This window comes from Phoxinus phoxinus (assembly GCF_949152265.1).
Source record: "Phoxinus phoxinus genome assembly, chromosome: 3".
NCBI lineage: Eukaryota > Metazoa > Chordata > Actinopteri > Cypriniformes > Leuciscidae > Phoxinus > Phoxinus phoxinus.
The window spans coordinates 28,919,388-28,933,968 of record NC_136878.1 but is presented as its reverse complement, the minus strand read 5'-3'; the positions used below and the strand labels follow the sequence as shown (position 1 = coordinate 28,933,968).

Here is a 14,581-nt window from a genome sequence, read left to right as displayed (position 1 = left end):
TCTAGCTGGAAGAGTGCAAAAACTTCGCTGGCGCCTTCAGCACCGCCTTAAACACGGTCGAGCCGACGCGGGACTAATATATCACAGGGAGCGTTAATAATGAAGCAACAAGGGTATATTAATGCATACAACAAAATGAAGCAACAATTGTACTGGTGCATACAACATCAGACCAGCTGTTACATGCGGGTTATACCTACAATCACAGCGTCCGGAATAAATCCGTGGGACGAGCGAAGTGCACAAGCACAATAATAGGGCAGACAGCTGAAACCACCGCATAGCATACTGAAAAGACGCAGAACACAGAAGTTTGTACAATAAATGCATTAGTCGTCTAGGTAGTCCAGAACGTGCTCCCCACTGAGTCTCAAAGGGAAAGCACTGCGTTTTTCATGAACGTACGAGGAGCGCGACACCTTTGAACACAAATCTTGGGAAGAGCCTGTGATGAGGGCTATCTGAATTTGAAAGTAGGCTATATGCGTCTTTCAGATCCACCGCTATAGGCTAAACCAGTCACCGGGTCGAATGTGCGTGAGGATCTGTTTGATCATGATCATTTTGAATGCGCGTTTAGCAAGTCTTGCCACTCGGTAGGCTACCAATTGAAGTAGAGATGCACCGATTACAATTTTCTAGGCCGATTCCGATTTCTGATTTTTCATTGAGTTTGACCTGCGGATTACTATTTCAGCTGATTACGATTTCATTTTTTTTTAAACCATTTTACAGCACACACAAATATTTATTTTCTATTAAAAAAAAATTATAAAACACCGTAACTGAATAATAAAAACAAGTTTAAATGGGTACATTTTCTATAAATATTTTTGAGTCTTCATTTTTTTTTCTAACATAGCCTACTCCAGTTAAAACACACTATACATGCAAATTCTAGACATGCATTTTGGGCACTTTTTGTGTGAAATCATATTTATTTTTTTGTCTGCATTCGTGTCAATCAGCGCCATATATTAAAAAAAAAAAATCCATTGGTGAAAAGTGAAGCCGCCAAAATACTAATATGGCACTGATTTGAGACCTGATTCTGCGCAGTAGTGAAGGCGGGACCCGAGTAAGCGTGAAGTGGAGCCACGATATCAACGTCCCGCCCTCACTCGCAGAAACAGTTAGTACAAAGTTTAATGCAGTTAATGCAGTTTAATGCAGTTGTGCATTGTGTAAATGTGAAATAAACTGGACATGTAGAAATTAAAGTTAAAGCTGCAATCTCCTCTTGAAAACCCCCCAAAAAGTCTATTGGTGCCTTAGTGACTACTTCGTTTAGAGAAGCTGTTCAATCACATCAGCTGCCAATCATGACCTCACATTCCCATTTTTATAGCATTAATAAATAAGACCAAACTTGTTTTAAAAAACGAACACTTAAACTTATATCATATGATAAAACATACCTAAAATGACAGAAAACATCTTTGGAAATTTTTTTTTTATTTGAAGTAGGCTACCAGTATAATTTGATTGTTTAGTTTCCATCTCGTCCCATTAAACTTCATGGGGAGGGCGGGTTTATGACCTATACTGGGACCAACCACCTGGGGACGATAGAGACGCTTTGGCTTCACTTTTCAGGACATGGCACGTAAATTACGCAGGTCAGCATGAGTTTGAAACTCACATTTCATTGTTTTTCAGACTTATGCCATCGAGAATTCATTCTCAACTTGGAATGCTGCTATGATACCAAACTTGTGCTGAGGGGAAGCACCAGTCGTCGAGAATCGTAGAAAAAACGCCAATGTTTCATGGACAAAGGAAAGGTAGCCTAACGTTAAGTTACTCCTCTCAGAAAATGTACAAACGTATTTTTAGATGTTTAATTTCTATTTGGAGCTTTCGGATCGCTAGATGAGGGCTTATTGAGTTAATTTTTCACTTATCCCTGTGCGCATTCCGACTCGTTTTGACCAACAGAGGTTGGCCATATGGCTGTAGGCTAATTTACTTACGTTATGTCAGGCTGTAGGTAACGTTAATCTCATTCACAGCTGATATCAGGGACGCGATATTGCGTTTACAACAGTTTGACGGCGCGTAAAGAAATAACGTTAAACCACAACACCAGTGTCTTTAAGAAACCGTTTGTGCAGAACTATAACGTTACTTCCGCCATATGGATTCAAATCTCAAGTTGACAGTTTAACAGTGAGCCCAAGCCTCCGTTACTAATTCTAAAACGTCACTTTAGAATGAAGGAACGTTGTCGCTTCATTGTTGTTGTGAGTATGGTATTATGAGAGATCAACTACACGAGTGTAGGCTTACCTGGATCTGATATAGGATTCATTCTTCAGGTCGATGTCCATAATTATTACATTAATATGAGGAAAGCGACATCGTCTTTGTCCTTCCATGACAGTGCTAAAATAACTTATTGTTCTGACTCACTCATAAATACAGTCTTTGCCGCCATCTAATGGCGTAATAATGTAATTTTCACTGAAGTCCATATCACAATCCTTTCTCAATACCAGATCCGGCATATTATTTATATATAAATAATATTTATTTATTGAACCACAATACTTAAAATTAACAACACTATAGCCATTATAAAATGCAATATGAAATAAACACAAGCAAACAATTCAGTCAAACGTACAAGCAGCACTCCAGTACAGGATTTAAGTGAAATATAGCCTAAATATAAAGTTATGACATTTAAATTTCCCCTCAACCTGTTTGATTTGCGCTCAGTTTATCCATAGTGTTTAGACTCATTCACTTCACACATTATCACGTATAGCTAGTGATTTGAGAGGTTTATGTATAGTATCCTGCTTTACCCTGACTCACCTGTTATCCAGCAAACACGAGGAGTGACTGTCATCCTCAGCCGAATATTATTCGGCAGAATTATTTATTCGCTTTGAAGCCCTACTTAAGGCACTACTTAAGCCATTGCTGTCTCAGAAAAACATCAAAGACAGAATGTTTTTGGAATATGGGAAGTTTGATTCAGAGGGGTTCAGCAGAGTTGTGTGGAGTGATGAATCAATATGAAACACGAGTTGCATGGTGCTGCTCTTGAGTGGTGTCTTCGGAAAAACTGCTAAGAAATATAATAATAAATGCATCTCTACCACAGTGAAGCATGGAGGAAGTGCTGTCATTGTGTGGGGAGCCTTTTTAGCTGCTGGTATTGGTGAGAAGTAAGATATTTCTTACTTCACTGTGAAAAGTTATTTAATGCTTTGGAGTACATTAGAATATTCCAGAATGGCTTGTTTCCTACAATTGAAAAGTTGTTATAAGAGGAATGACCAGATGTTATTTTTCAACATCAAGACAATGCTCCTGCTCAAATTCCAAAGACAACCAAGAAGTGGCTTGAAAACAAATCCGTCAGGCTCATATTTTGGCCAGGTCATAGTCCAGATTTGAACTCTATAGTGAATATTTGGTTTCACATTAAAGTCAAACTATCTGGGATACATTTTTGAACTGTTTGAAGCCATCACCATTGAGTGGAAAAACACTGACTCTTATTCCTGTAAAAAAGAAAAAGAAAAAAAAAATGTGTCTAAGTTTACCACATGGCTTAAACATTTAAAGAAAACAAAGGGGACGGCTATTCCATGCTAAGTTACTTTATCAAAAGTATTTGTGCAATTCTTGTTAATCTCCTGACCAGTGATTTGTGATTAAAAATACCATTTAAAAAATGGTTAAAACCACAAAATATTTTGCCAAAATTGTTATTTTTTTATAGAGTGTATACTTTATATAAAGCAGTGGTCCTCAACCATTAGGTTGGAAACCACTAGGGGGCAGCAGGATGACTCAAAAGTATTATATATATATATATATTTATTTATTTAAGAAAATACTGTTCTTTCAGAAGCTTCTGAAATCGTGGTTGATTTTGATTTCACTTTTCTAACTTTAGTTAGTGTGTAATGTTTCTGTTTGAGCATAATTAACATCTGCAAAGTTGCAATGCTTAAAGTTAAAAGAAAAGGAAGATATTTGCTTTTAAAGAAATATTTGTTTTAAGGATTACAACAAAACGTCTGGTAGGGACTACACAACACAACATTCCTCCAGGGTCAGTGACATCACCAACCCTAAAATCTGCATAAATCCCGCTCCCGGAACACAATTTATAGATTGTCATGGCAGAATATGCTAATCAATGACTAGTAGATAACTACACATAAGTTACCTAAATTCATCAACTTACAATTCAGAAATGTCCTGTTGCATTCTACATGTTGTCACTTCTTCTTAAGTCTCTCCATTATTGTCTGACTCCGGTTTGAACATAAACATTGACATTTTCAGTGCATGTCTGTTAGGGCTGTCACTTTTGTGAACATTTTTTGAGACCTAAGTGTTCATTGAATTGATTGTATAATTGATTTTCTGTGTCTAAAGATGTTTACATTTGTAAACGCCAAATATAGGCAAATCTTCGGACAACTAACAGGCATTAATACACGGGGCGACGTATCACTAAGCCCTGTTACCAGCGGAGTAGTAGTGGGAAGTTCGGATCATTTTACTGATCTCGTTCAAAATGAACAAATCTTTTTTCGAGTAATTAAATTTCACTTCAGCATAATATAATTAAAATGTCATGTTAAAGCTGCAGTCCGTCGTTTTTCCTCTTTGTCGCCATCTCTGTTAGAAATCTGCAATTGCAGTTATTCGCGGAATTATTAACTGTGCGTGGGTAGTAAATCGGCATGAAACAGCGCGGATGAACACAATGTATTGAGGCTGCCGCTTCGCTGTGGATACTGTAACGTTACTGTCATCAGCAATCTCAGAGTATACTTTATGAAAGTGTCAACATTAGAATTTTCATCGGAAAATGTCATCTGAACAAGTAAGTAACATTCACTTTTGTTCTGACCAAATTCGGGGGGTGGGGGGAAGCATTGCAGTAGCTATATCATGCTGATTAAATCTAACGATTGCTTATATCACGTCAAAACGTGAAAAATATATTTTTTCTGTAGCCACTCTGAAGTCCGAAGTCTTTGGGTTTTACAACTGGTGAATCTCCAGTTGTCCCTGGTGATTGTCGCTTTAAACTTTCGGGATCCGCCATACCAAGTGCTAAGCTAAATCTCCACCATCATCCACACACGCTAGCCGGGGACTCCTTCTCTATGTGTACAGAAGTGACGTAATGACGCAAAGACATGCTCGAAATTCCCGCGGAAATCCACCAGTACCACTGGAATTAAAATCATTATTACAAGCTTACCGTTTTGAATCGAGGTAAGGCAAGCAGATCGTTTTGAACACTGGCTGGTTAAGGTTTTTTTCAAAAATGTCTTTTTTGATATTTTTAAACCCAAAAAAGTGCCGGACTGCAGCTTTAAATAGGCCAACACATCTAGTACTTAGGAAAATGTTGATTACCTTTGAAAAGTTGGGTCCAACTTAAGTCAAGGCTATTGCAGTCTGGTAAAGGCATAGTTCACTTTGAAATTAATTTGATATGTTTTAGCTTACCTCAAGGGCATCCAAGATGTAGGTGTCTTTGTTTCCACAGTATTTTCTATTTTGATATTTTTAGGTCAAACCGTTCTTGTCTGACAGTCATATCATGCAGGTCTATGGGGTCCACCTCAAAGAGCATGCGCAGAGAAGTCCAAATTAAACATGATTTAATGACTCGTAAATGTAAGTACACATTGATGGCCTAAGACACGAAACGAGACGTGGCTGTGTTACAAGAGGTAAAAACTATATAAATACTGTTCGTTTTCTCACACAAACCGCTCGTTTCGTGTCTTAGGCCATCAATGTGTACTTACATTTACGAGTCATTAAATCATGTTTAATTTTGACTTCTCTGTGCATGCTCTTTGAGGTGGACCCCATAGACCTGCATGATATGACTGTCAGACAAGAACGGTTTGACCTAAAAATATCAAAATTTAAAATACTGTGGAAACAAAGACACCTACATCTTGGATGCCCTAGAGGTAAGCTAAAACATATCAAAAAATTATTTCAAAGTGAACTATCCCTTTAATTAACCTCACCTCCTGATCCACGGCGTTCTTTCTTTTGCAACTTCACATTTATCACGTCTACTCTGTTCCCCGCCTCTCGTGTCTGTCTTCGGGTTCGAACTTGAGGGGAGCTAACTGGTAGATTCTTGCCGTATCCGGTCGGCAAAACAGCTAGAACTTCCTTCTTGCAAAGGAATGATTCGAGCGCCGTCTTCTGTTCCTCTTTTAGAGATAAAGGCAAGTCTAAATATTTCATTGTAGCGCCCAAAGCCGTTTAAACAACTGGTGTTCATCCATAGCCATCTTGCAATGTTTACTAATGACTTCGACGTCACAGCGCTGTCGTCATCTGTTTAGCTCACCTCTGGCCCGCCTACAGTATATCAGATAACCCGATGTGATTGGTGCAGCTCAGATAGAGGGGCATATTTAATGAGCATTATTACTCGACACCAGAGCAACTCGCTGAACAAATTCAAAGTGTGCTCTCACGAGGACTCTGGAGTTCCAGGGTAGCAGAATTCACATTTTTGTTATAAAAAGAGACGCATTATGCAGAAGTATAATTTGCTGTTATGTGTGTTTGTCAGAGCCTGCAGTTGCTGTGTGACGCTAGACGCGCTCCGAGAGAAGGCCGTTAAAATCGATTTCCTATTTTCGTTTTTCGAAACTTGAGTTGGTTGGTCCGATCGATTGTGCAATCGATTTTCAAACAAAATGTCTGTGTGAGGTAAAAGGACACACGCTCTTGTAGCTCCACCCCCTGTGCTGAGAGCAGCAGCTCATTTGCATTTAAAAGGACAGACACAAAAACGTTGCGTTTTTGCTCACCCTCAAAAAGTGACAACTTTAACATGCTATATAAAAATATCTGTGGGGTATTTTGAGTTAAAACTTCACATACACACTCTGGGGACATCAAAGACTTATTTTACATCTTGTGAAAAGGGCATTGTACCACCCCTTTAATGGTGGTTAATATGTCAATAAAAAAATGCTCTGTCAAAAATTGCAGCAGAAAAAGCTTTGGAAATAAAATAATGGAGGGAGTGTTGTTATTGTTTTGGACCGTAGGGGGCATTTGAGTTAAAAAGGTTGATGAAACAGATGATGAAGGTTACTGACAGTGTGGCACTTACAAGGTATTTCAGCACAAAATCCTGTATCAAAATCATGTCGGCTCTGTCGGCACTGGTGTAGCTCTGCATAATATTTAAGTCAAAATAGGCTCTTAGAATCAGAGGGACTAAAGAGAAATAAAGCAACAAGCAAACAGAAGTAAAAATATTGTGCAAGTTTATTTCTTAATTTGTTGTAGCCTACTGTTTTTGTCTTCTCTTAAAATTGAATTAATTCCACTGTGTCTCTTTTAGAATTGGTAAGAAATGCCCACACATTTAAATTGTTCTAAAATTAAAAACGGTGACTTTATTTTAAACTGTAAAGAATAAAAATGTAACTTTAATCTTCCCCATCCTTTGAAATTATAAGAAATATCGGAAGATGAAGGTTAAATGGATATCCGGACGGACAGTGCCATGAAAACCGAAGGATTTCTGTAAGCTGTGAACTGAAATAGCCACGTCTGACTGAAACGGGCAGAAAGAGGTCAGTGTTAACCTTCTTTATGTCAGAAATGTGTGTGTACCATCTGAAACTGACACTCTTTTTCTTAAACTTCTCTCTATTCTCTCTCAATAATTCAAGGCCAGAGAGCTGCAGTGAACACATACTGTAGATGACCTCAATTGCTCCTCCTCTTCCTCCTATGAGAGGTGGTGAAAGGGACTTTGATACTGAAGAGAGGTTAACGGTGGTACCAGCATTACAGGTAAAAACCAACAGTACAACACTTTTTTTTTTCTCTTTATGGTTAATCAAAAAAGCATCAACAAATTGTTTATGCCCTTTCCAATAAAGGTCTGTAAAGCTTTTTTTGATTTTACATAATTATAGCTGAAGATAATTATAGCTCACTGCAGAGCAAATGGGTGGAGCTTACGTGTAGCTCCTCCTCGCTGGAGCTCTAGTGAGGAGGAGCTACACAAGCTCCAGACAGGAGGAACTGGACTAATCCCACCCCATTGGAGCTCTAGAGAGGAGGAGCTGGTCGTCATTTGACTCTGCAGTGAGTACCATAATTAATGTTTTTTATGTCTCAAGGAACCCGCCCCTATCATGGATCCCAGATAAAAACCAGCCAGGATTTATATCTGAAGGTTTTATCTGCTGTTTGTTTTTATGGTTTAAAGAGAAACAAAGATTTCAAACAATATACTGGGGAAGAAAGCGTAGCTCCTAGTTGATGAACTGCTCGACTGAGCTTGAGAAGTACTTGAAACATCTAGCTCAAAGTGCTGATGAAGCCACATCTTATCAAAAGAGCAGCACTTTGCCTCTCAACAGATCATAATACACTAAATGAAATGTGCTAGTGCCCTCTGCTGGTTCAAGAGAACCAGGCAACCCAGTGGGGAGCTGGGAACTTGGAAGCTGAGCATACTGTGAGCAGATTTGTGTGCTTTTTGCAGTGACCTTAAAATACCTGCATTAAAACAAAGCGTCAAAACAAAAAGTGTAAAAGAGTGTATTTTAATTGTCAAGAAAGAATAAGCATACACTTGCAGGTGGAATAAAATAGGGTACAGATAAGGACTCTCTTTTAAAAAAAATCAAACCTTCTGATATTCTGAAAATATTCTATAAATATTCTGCAGTAATTAATTAATGTCATTGTGCCTCTTTTAGATATGGTAAGAAATGCCCACAAATTCAATTTGCTCTAAAATTAAAACGTGGCTTTTCTTCTCTCTTGATTCAAGGAAACGGAGACAAATTGTTGTGAGTCTTGATGTTAGATTAGGTGAGGATTAGGGTGAAAAGATAACGCAAGGGACGTGGAACATTGCAAGCTATCTGCCCTTAACAAATGTCAAGCTTTGCCACATTATTTAAAGCTGATATCCAGATAGCATTGTACCATAAATACACCGAGTTATGTGAATGGAGCTCCCCTTACTGGCCTTGCTGTGTCAACACAAATGTTTCCGATCAAAGCAACTTTATCCACATGCAGGATCTTGGGTGTCAGATAAATGAAAGTATTAGAACAGTCTGGAGAGATCAAATCCCTAAAGACAGGGATAAATGCTTAGAGGGGAAGTACTGAGATTTACGGGTGACGAAAAAAGAAATAGCCTACTTCAGTGTAAATGCCTGTGGACTCAAATGGACTTCACCTAGAGGGTTAAAGTTAAGGGAGGATCAGCATATGGTAACATCATTACGGGAAAGATCTGGTGCCTGTGGAGTCAGTTTGTCAGTGGAAATGTGAGGCAGCAGAAAAAAATTACTCCCAAAGGCAGATTAACTAGCTGGGCCGAGTCTTCACTCTCCCCACAGGGGACAATGCTGTACACCGTGTCCCATTTTCTCAAACAAGTTTAGAAAATGTGTTTCTTGCACTACAAAGAATCCCTCTATCATATGTTAGATATATCTCATTGATAAGTAAGTGAATTACTTTTTCAAAACGTTTTCTGCATTGCCTAATAGCCGTGATAACTGATTGTGTAAGATCATTGGTTCATCAAAGACTCTCTTATCAAGAATTATTTAGTGTTTTGTTAGGGTTTTTACTTGGGTAATATGGCTTTAGAGATTTTTTTTTAAATACCTTAACACTTTGTACATTCTACTACTGTACATTCTACAATTCACATTGTACTGTGTACATTCATACACGCTGTGCCAGGCAAGTGTTTTTTGCTAGTTTCAACCTGGTCTAAAAACGAGGTGTGTTCAGGCACATTGTTGGAGCGTTGCTATTTTGAGGCAACTAAAATAGACTGCGCCATTGACCAACAAAAACTTGGTCTATAGTAACTGGTGCAGTATTTTATTATTTACCAAACACGTTTACACTCTGCTTATTACACACACAGTGACACGTTTCCACCAAAATTACCCGGAACAATTTGTCCCGGGAACTTTTTTCCCAGGAACTTTTTTTGCCTCAGACCGGTTGCTTTCTGCGTTTACACCGCGGTCTTAAGTACCGGGAAGATTATAGACTGCGCGCAACTGCTCCTCCCAGTCTGCGACGGACAGTAATCCGTTTTGAGCGCCACATTTATAATAAGTATGGAGGAGATTCAAACTGTGCTGAGGTTGTTTGTGATGTATTGGTTTACTAACGAGGTAATTAATAAAACGGCAGAAAAGAGACGAGCACTGATAAAGCGTGTTCAGAAAGCTCGTAATGCTATAAAATTGATGATGCGGACATTGACCGTGAGATGGCTGGGGCGAACGCGCAGAAAATTTCCTGTTACACAAATACGCGTAATAAAGCCTGAACCTCGTCGTCGGTCCAGCTGTGTTTCCCGCGGTGGAAACGCGGCTATAAACTAACAATTTGCAGTATTTTATAGCACTCATTAATCAAGGATAAAGTTAAATTCTATACTGTATATTAGGGCTTTGACTCGAATATATATATATATATATATATAAAAAAAAGATATTCCAACGAATATTAGGCAGCCTTTAATATTCAAACCTGTTATGGGCATTATTTTTTGTAAATGTGTTTGCTTGTAAACGTTGTTTTCAATTCAGATTCCGAGGCTTGTTCACGCCTGGTGAAGTTGTGAATCCGCTAGCTCATTAGCAAGGCTATTATTAGTCATCTGGGCTCCTGTAGGTGACGTCAGCGTCCTGGTTAACGCCTATTTTTGTATACCAAAACAATGGCCGCAATGTATTTATTATTGATAAGAACAGTGGATAAAACCTGTCGAAAGCATACTGTTTGTGTTTAATATGAAAAAAAACCCATCATTGCCTGCGAATTGATATTGACTGATACACTGCCCTCTGGTGGACAGAACATCTACAACTTAAGTTTGATACCAATATAGCCTAGGTCTTACTGAAGGCATTTAATGGTCAAAATATTATTAATAAATATTTGAATATATTCAATTATTAATATTAATAAACAAACTAACTATGATTTTTGGGCAAATGTCAAAGCCCTACTGTATAAGTCCATCTGACATGTTTTCATTTAAATGGGCTTTTTTTTTTATCAGGCTCCTATGTTTAGGTTCAGTAATTTCACTTTAATGTCAATGAAAAGGTTATTAGTCAGTTATTAAATGCCTTATTTTGACAAATGTCACATTAGTCAATTTATTTGTATTTAACAAATTTAACTGTCTTTTGTTGCAAAACCAGTCCACGCATGCTTTTTTTGCAAAAAGCTCTAAGTCCACATCTTTGGACAACAAGACATAGTAAACAAACATTGCAAAATCACTAAAGATGTAAATGGAAATATTGCAAATGATAAAAGCAGATTTCAAAATGTAACAATGTGATTTTCTATTCTTAATTTATATAAATATAAAAATATGTGTACTACGTTAGACTACACTGGGAATGGTCACAGCACTTGCATATTGTTGCCCTATTGTTATTTAATTTGCTTATGTTGCTCTCATTTGTAAGTTGCTTTGGATAAAAGTGTCTGAATGATTAAATGTTAATGGAAACAATAAATAAACGTATCAGTAGGAGGAGCTGTGATGCAAGTGACTACCACGTCCTTTTCTGTCAGAGTTACAGCAGCACACACTGACTGGTTACGACTGATGCCTTGGTTACGACTTAATCTTGGTTCCCTGATGAAAACGAGATGCTGCATCACCCTGCCATACCTCCTGCGTCTCTGTCAGTGACTTATTTTAGCCTATTATAAGCTTGTTGGACTGTATGGGCATGCTTTATAGTTTCCTGGTTCATGACGTCACCCGCCTCTGACGTCTCGTCACACCATTGAACGGACTTCACGACGCAATCACACAGAGCATTCCCACAGCATCAAACAGTGCAGCATCTTGTTCCTAGAGTTCTCAACGGGCATGAAAATTACAACCCGACCCGACCCGACCCGTGGCTTTTAAAGCCCGGACCCGAACTAACCCGACACATCAACATGAATTATCTGCCCGAACCCGGCCCGCGGCCCGACGGCCGTGTATTTTTTTTTTCTCATACACGTTATGACCAGCAGATGGGAATTCAAATCAACCTTTAATGTTCACGCCTTTTAACAATACAAACAACTGAAACAATACACTTTAAATATATAAATAGGCTATATAAATATGCCTCAGTCTAAATAAAAATCTTCACACAATAATAAATAAAATGGGTATTTGTTTATAGTCTGAAATTTTTCCTCCTTATTAAAAATTGCTTTTAAAAGCTGGGGAGAGGAGCTTGGAGAGTGTCTGTCTAGGTAGGCTAACAGGTGGCAGTAATGAAAGTGTTTTATTTTGTGATTTGCCGTTTGAAAGGAAAATAAGAAGCTTACCTCCTCGTTAAAATACACGTTTAAAATATATAGGCTATATATTTTTTTTTTAAGTGTCCAGTGTTCGTTATTCACTTATGGGACTTCCGTGTAGCTTAAGATCAGTGGTAGCTAGTTAAAACCCCAAAACGTTAACTAAAACGGCAATTTATTTGCAAAAGGAACAAATAAGTCGTCGTAACAATGAATTATTTAGATAAGTCGACAGTGCGCATATGAACGAGCAGAGACAGAGGAGCACTGGTCGCGCGCGCGCGCTCTCACCGTCTTCAAACAATACGAGCGCAATGCTCTCTCTCCCTCGCGCATATCAATATACGACAATAAAAGGTAGGAAGACCGATTGTGTTTTATATATCAGTAGTTTGTTCAAATAAAGTGTTTGATTTAGTTAGCAAGTACATGTTCAGGAAAGGCATAATACAAATTGTATGGGTAATGTAACGGTAAACGGACTGCACGAAAGCTCTTTTGAAGCTGTCAAATGGTGTTGCTATTGGACACTTAATTGTGATTATTGCTGCTCTGAGGTTTCTTATAGGCTACTGTTAGCTGTTTGTCGTTTTTGTTTTTTTGAAGAAGCTCTTGCCTCGGAGAAAACAACACGGGAATAGCGACAATTATGCATATATAAGTACTTATAGGGCTTGTATTACAACCTGTCGGCAATTTTCTACATCCTTTTGTGAACGTCGTTTTACACTTGTATGCTGCACAGCGGGTCATCTTAAAAGTGCCGTCGGAGCTACCGTTCTCTGTATAACGGCCGTCGTTGCCCTCTACTGGTAGGGAATCGTAAGATGGCCGCTCGAACACTTCCGGTGGCTTCACTGCCTAGTGGCAGTTTAGAACGTCATGAGCTATCCAGTCATTATATAGATCAGTGGGCTGTACATAACCTGTAGAATTTTCCATCAGAATCCAGCACCAGTCCAAACACTTTCCAGACCTCTGATTTCCCACTCCTGTAGTAGCGATGGTGAATTCACCTGCGGCAAGTTTACTTTTCACCAACTCCATCTTCTTCTCCGGGCTAAAGGCGTGCATGTAGCGGCGTCAGGTCTGCCCGCACCCCTCTCCATGATGCACGCCACGTTACACGCAGCAGCCAGACTTTCTTTACGGTGAACAGCAGCGATGATTAATCAGAATGATTTTATTTTTTTTCACTGAGCGGAAAAGATTAAGCCCGAGGTCCGACCCAAGTCATTTGCTTATATTTTCGACCCGGCCCGACCCCGCGGGTCCCGTCGGGTTTGTCGGGCCGACCCGACCCGTTGAGAACTCTACTTGTTCCCTCTTTAGGGAACCAAGGTTACAGTCGTTTTTATGCTCAAGGCAGCATGTATTTTATCAAAATACAGTAAAATAGTATTACAACTTAAAATACACGTTTTCTATTTTAATGTATTTTATTTCTGTGATGTCAAAGCTGAATTTTCAGCATCATTACTCCAGTCTTCAGTGTCACATGATCATTCAGAAATCATATTTTAATTTGCTGCTCTATAAACATTTCTTATTAATATTATTAATGTTGAAAACAGTTGTGCTGCTTAATATTTCTTTTCATGATCCTTTAGTAACTAGAAATTTCAAAAGTAGCCTACCGCACTTGTTTTAAATATAATGATTTTGTAACATTATACATCTTTGAATGTCACTTTTTATCAATTTAATGTTTTCTTGCTGAAAAAAAAAAGTAATTTAAGTGTTAACAGAGTTAGATGTTAGGTTCCTCACATCAGTGTTGGTTAAAGGTATCCTCTACAGAGGAAAAGTGATCCTAGTTCCACTAAAAAAAAAATGTTGTTAAGAACTAAAAGTATTCCTTAAAAGGTTCTCTTATTGTGTCAGGCTGCAAAACCCTTTCTGGAACTGTTATTTTAAGATCCTCTAACAATAAGCCACCAACAATAGAAGACAAATGTTCGGCATGTGTACAGTACTATTTCGAGTTTGCTCAGTTGAAGATGAATGAAGTGAGCTGTAATTCTATGGCCTGTGGGAAAATCACCTTGAACACTGCAACTTGAGCCACCAAAACACATGTATGTGTGTGTCTTGGTCAGTCGAGCAAGACGATCCCTCCTCTGATCAATCTAGGTAATATACTGTTTCAGCCTTGCTGTCCCTTTCCTTTTCGCTCTCTGATGTACAACATGATGGGTGCTCATTTGTCACTTCCATAACATCTACTGTA

At 38.5% G+C, this 14,581-nt stretch overlaps 1 long non-coding RNA gene across 1 annotated transcript; it reads left to right on the top strand.

The window, feature by feature from the left end:
- Positions 1–1,611: 1,611 nt before the first annotated feature.
- Positions 1,612–7,827, top strand: LOC306995482. Its single transcript, XR_013796869.1, has 3 exons — positions 1,612–1,784; positions 7,488–7,604; positions 7,704–7,827. It is a non-coding gene; the product is annotated as an uncharacterized lncRNA (long non-coding RNA).
- The last annotated feature ends 6,754 nt before the right edge of the window (positions 7,828–14,581 follow it).